Source organism: Lithobates pipiens, unplaced genomic scaffold (genome assembly GCF_037356315.1).
Source record: "Lithobates pipiens isolate NorthernLeopardFrog02 unplaced genomic scaffold, aLitPip1_a1.2 Scaffold_22, whole genome shotgun sequence".
Lineage (NCBI taxonomy): Eukaryota > Metazoa > Chordata > Amphibia > Anura > Ranidae > Lithobates > Lithobates pipiens.
In genome coordinates, this window is record NW_027507784.1 from 348,042,473 (window position 1) to 348,048,472 (window position 6,000).

Below are 6,000 nucleotides of genomic sequence, written 5' to 3' on the forward strand. Positions count from 1 at the left end.
TAGACTTGGTAAGCTTAACATTAATAAATCACTGGGACCAGATGGCTTGCACCCGAGGGTACTTAGGGAACTCAGTCAAGTAATTGCCAGGCCATCGTTCCTCATTTTTACTGACAGTCTACTGACTGGAATGGTACCAGCTGATTGTAGAAAAGCCAATGTAGCACCAATATTTACTATATGTAATTATAATGATCGTCACCCGTTCACAGATCATACATACGACGCATGTGTGTTCCGCTTTATATACACTGCACATGTGTGAAACTCCGCCCGCCCATGACATTCTTTCTAGTCTATTCCCCGCCCCTTCTCTTTCGGCACAGTGGGAGAGCACACGGCGGAGAGACAACAGCTGCATGCAGAGGAGAGCGGCAAAGACAAAAGGCCCTGAACCTCCAGATCACGGAGGAGATTTAAGGCCTCCATTATGGCATTTATAGAGATGGTGGAGACGGTGGACATCTTCAAGAGGGCCAACTATGATGGGAAGTATGTACCTTACTCAAACCCAAATGTGAGAAAGGCCAAGATCATGCCTAAAGTTGTGAAGAGTCTGCACAGGAATTTTGGGGTACGGCGATCCAAGGATCAACTGAGGAAAACGATGGTCAGACCTCAAATTAAGGGAGCAGGATCAGTACAGAAGAATCAAGAGAGTGCTGCAAAAAAGTACGTATTTTGTTGTGCGTTGCTATTCTTCTTCTTAACCTGCGTGCTGCTCCATGTGCTTTTCTTTACTGTTGTACATTTTAAAATGGCAACTTTCATGTTCAAGGGCACAGTAGTTGGTCATAGGAAACATCGTTCGTTCGCCCACTTATAAGATGTTTTAGGCAGATACTGGTTAACCCCCCTGACGGTTTTCCCGAGTCTGACTCGGGGTGGATTTTTTATACCAAGAGCGGTATCCCCGAGTCAGACTCGGGACTGCATCGCTGGCTCCAGGAGGAGGAATACTCACCTTCTCCCTCGGATCCAGCGTCGTCTCCCCGCTGTACGAGCGAGCCGTGTCTCGCTCGATCTATCACATCGTCGATCTCCGTGCCCTGCGAGCGTTGCGACGCACGGGCACGGAGATCGGCGCCAAATTCAAAAAGTGAAATAAACAGTAAACATACAGTATAATGTAATCTTACAGATTACATTGCTGTATGTAAATATTTCACATCCCCGTTGTCCCTAGTGGTCTGCCCAGTGTCCTGCATGCAGTTTTATATAATAAAAACTGTTCTTTATGCCTGGAAACTGGAGATTGTCCATAGCAACCAAAACTGTCACTGTACATCAAAAATGATTTTACACCAGCTAGAAAACAGCGATAATAAATTAGAATCACTCGCAGAATTGAGCGATAGCGATTTGTGGGGAGATTCGTCATCAAATACTGAAAAGTAATGACAGTGACAATTCTGCAACTGAGCAAATTTCAGTGTTTTTGATGTGATTACATTATTGAATAATTTTTATTATTGTTATATTATTATTTGGTACAATTATTTATAATTATTTCTTATATTATAATTTATGATTTCATTTTTCAAACTTTATCATACCCGGGATGTCTGCTAGACTCTGGTTTGGACAGATTTAAGAGAGTTATTCCTAAGAATTGCAGGACTACAATATAAAACGCCAAATTTTCATGCAAAATAATGGTACCGCTTTTAGCACCTAAAATCCGAAATAATCGTACCGCCAGGGAGGTTAACTACATTTGTTCCTGCCTATTTGTATTCAATTAAGTTTGTTGTCTAGACAGGTTTGTAACTAGAATGAAATGCAAACTTGATTCAGTGTAAGGAGAGGACACTCAGCATCCGATTACACATCTGGACGCAGGAGCACTAGTGTGGGACACCAGAATCAAACTTTTTGTGGTGTCCCACGCAGGGGCTCCAGGAGTACTAGGGGTGTCTCCATGTGTAAAAGGTGTGTACAAAATAGGGAAGTATTCCAGCTTTGGAAGTTAAATAAAAATGTCTTCAGTTTGGAACTCGGGATGTTTGAGGACACCAGGGACCCCCCCACCTCTGAAAGAAGGGGAAGTCACCAAAACACAAGCAGAGGAAGAGGGAGACATTTTGGAAGTGTGAAAAATTATCACCACAACAGGTGAGTGTCTGAGACCACAGTTTTAGATAAGATATCTGTTCCTGCATATTTATAATACATGGTGTGTTTTTTTTGTTTTAGGTGATGTGGATGTTGTGGAAGAAGAATCTCATTTCACCAGCGAAAATGCCCAGATCCTCATCGGGGGGGGGGGGGAGAATGGGGTGCAATCACGATTTAGAAAATCTAAAACAAAACATCAATGATGTTCAACAAAAAATGAAGAACATCATTGATGTTTTAGGGAGAATCTGAAACACACAAAAATATCACCCTTTTTTCCTGGTGCCTCCATGGCAGCATACCTGTGACAAGCTCTGCCTTGGCTCCTCTCTCAGGACTAGTGAATATTATAAAAGAAATGGTTAGCGCAGCCCCAGCATTTTCCTTTTTTCCCTCATACCTCATGGCAGCGAATTCTGGATGAACGTCCTAACCTTACCTTCTGCATTCGGCAGCTTCCGTCTGGGTTCAAGCCTCTTCCGGACACGCTTGTAAGGTTGGGAGTCCCTTCTGTAGGATCTTTATCCTAGCTTTATCTGCAAAATTGTTTTCAGGCATTAGCTCAGTCCTGACAACGGAGGCAGCAGCTATCTCTGCCGTTTCTTTTTTTTTTCTCCCTTTGTCTCTCTTCACCCTATTCTTCGTTTTTTTTTCCTCTCCAGCTTTTCTTTCTCTTGTCCTCTAATTTTTTCCTTTCTATTTTAGCCCCTGTCACCCTTCCAGATCCTTAGGAGCTGCGCGCACTCAGCGCCGGCATTTTATTTACTTATGGCATCTCCCGCCACATTCTGCGCATGCACCGGCGGTGCGGGTCTTCCGGGTTCTCATCCCGCCGGTCGGCGTATGCGCGACGGATCCGGCGGCCGTGTCGGCCATTTTGGATCAAGGCAAATCGATGTCAGGGCATAGGGCGTTCCTTGCCTCTCCTGTTCTCTATTTATCTCCCTGGTGGCCTCAGTAGGACGCCTGTGGCTGCACGAAGAACAGCACATTCTGAGAGCCGCAGGGAGGAAAAACTCTCTCTTCAGGTAAGTAAAATAAAGAAAGAAAGGAAAGGGGAAATGTTTATTAAGGTTTTTTTTTATTTTTAGTTAAAAGGTATTTAAAAAAAAAAAGAAAAAAAAAAAAAAGGAGAAAAAAAAAAAAAAGGAGAAAAAAAAAAAAAAAGGAGAAAGATATATAATGTATAAAATATATATTCATATTTTTGGACCCCCAAAAAAAAAAGAAAAAAAAGAAAACACACCAATTTTAGAGGTAAATCTCCCTTAGCCAAATCAGGACCTGGCCAGTTGATTCTCCTCTATTCTTTCTGCTACTTCTGCTAAGCCACCTGGCATGAGCCATTCACCTCCCATACAAGATCCTACTCTACATCTGAGATAAGGACCTACTTCCAGGTAAGTTAATATATGTTTTAAAAAAAAAAAAAAAAAAAAAAAAAAAAAGAGTGCACTGAGGCAGGTACGCTTATGTATTTCAGTCCTGTACACCAGAACGTCTAATGCTGCGCACACACGACCAGACTTTCCGTCAGACTAGGTCCGACGGGATCAGCCCGGACAATCCGATCGTGTGTGGGCTAATCCGATCGTTTTTAGTTATAAAAAATCAGATGGACCTGGAACATGTTTCAAATCTGTCCGACGGACTCAATTCCCATCGGGAAAACCATTTGTCTGTATGCTGGTCCAACGGACCAAATACGACGCAAGGGAAGCTATTGGCTACTGGCTTTAGAACTTCTTTTTTTAGTCCAGTCTTATGTCATCACGTTCAAAATGAACGGACTTTCGAATGGACTTAGTCCATTCGCGTGTGGCCAAGTCCGTTAGTTCTGAAGTCTGTCAGAACTCTGCTGAAAAGTCCGTAGGAAGACCGTCGGACCTAGTCTGCCAGAAAGTCCGGTCGTGTGCATGCGGCATAAAAAGACCTCAAGGCGTCATGAAGACAATGGTGACTCTAGTTACAGCAGGGACAGGTCCTCCAGGCATGGGGATTATAGGAGTGGCAGGAAATCATCGGCCAAAAAACTCCATCATTCACGCTCCCCAAGACCTAGCTCTCCAAGATGTCAGGCCTGTGGAGCCACCCCACTTCCAGACAAACGAATCTGTCGAAGTTGCCTCAGGGACTATGCAGCGGACAGAGAGTCCGAAGGCCTGCAAGTGGCAGATCTACATAAGAAAGCAGTAAAGGATTCCCTTGTGGAATTGGTAGCCACAATGCCGCCGCAACAACCGGCATCTCCTCCTCAGGAGCAAACGGCTGAGGCTTCCATTCCCGGGCCGTCCAAAAGTGAAATTTCTCAAACATCTGGAAGAAAATGCCATCTCAGGGGGACTCCTCTGATGACCTAGAGGCCAATACACCTTTTGCCCCTTCGGAGTTGGCATTGCTTTGGAATATAACCTTGAAGCTAACCTTATTGATAGACATAACTTCTGGCAGAAGGGTTTCAGAGCTCCAAGCTTTAGGAGCAGATCATAATCATATCATATTCTATCCTGACACAGTGGAACTCAGAACAGTGCGAGGATTTATCCCCAAGGTCGCATCATCCTTGAACATGTCGGAACCTTGAGCACTCCCAACATTTTCAAATCAGGACTCGGGTTCTCTTCACGAGCTGGACATTGCCTCCACTTTGAGACGCTATCTGCAGGCCACAGCATCCTTCAGGGACTCTACCAGGTTGTTTATTATTCCCTGGGGTAAAAAACAAAAGGCAAGGAGGCGTCAGCAAGAAAGATTGCCTAATAGATCGTTAAACTCATCCACAAGGTAAAGAACAAAAGGACTGGAACCCCCTTCGACGGTCAGGGCGCTCTCCACCAGAGCAGTTTCTGCCTCTTGGGTGGCAAGAGCGAATGTGTCAATTGAAACTATTTGTAGGGCAGCGACTTGGTAGTCCCAACATACATTTCTGAAACATTACAGAGTGGACCCAGGAGCTCTCTCATCGGTGGAGTTTGGCAGATAGGCGGTCAAATCAGCCTTCGCTTCGTCTAAATAATAATTTCTTTAAAATAAACTTCTAAGCATCATCCCACCCGAATCAGCTAGTTATTTGTCACTGGTATGCTGCCATGGAGGCACCAGGAAAACAGAAAATTGTACCATACTTACCGTAATTTTCTTTTCCTTGTGCCTATCCATGGCAGCATACAATCCCACCTTCGGTATTATACAATACGGAGAATGCGGGGGCTGCGCTAAACATTTCTTTTATAATATTCACTAGTCCTGAGGGAGGAGCCAAGGCGGAGCTTGTCACAGGTATCCTGCCATGGCGGCACCAGGAAAAGAAAATTACGGTAAGTATGGTACAATTTTCTATTTTTGTCGTGTATTTTTGGTTTTAAAAAAAAGTTTTAAAAGTATTTTAAAAGTCAAATTTTGAAGATGCACACAGTGTGTGTCAACATGTGCCATCTGCCATCAGGGGATATCAAGGTATGCGTTTTGTGGGTGCAACCCCTTCATCGCTACTAAAGTAGCTGAAAGGAAGAGGTTGCACCCCCAAAACACATCCATCGATCCCCCCATGATGGGAGCTAGCACATGTTGACATTAGGCATGGGATCAGGAGGGAAATTCCCATTTTGAATCCCGATTTGTGTGCATCTTCAACATTTGGCTTTTACAGGGGTGACATCACCCCATCTGATGAAGAAGGCAATATCAACACAGTTTGGATATACTCATGTCTGATATATAGGCCGGAGCTGAAAATCAGATACGAGCGAGCAAGAATTCACTGAAAATCAAATACGCAATAGAAACACGAACCCACAAGCAAAAACTGAAGAGCAGGAACGATCGGAAAAGCAGGAGGCTGAAAAGCGCAAATAGTCTGTCACCAAACTTCTACTAACACAA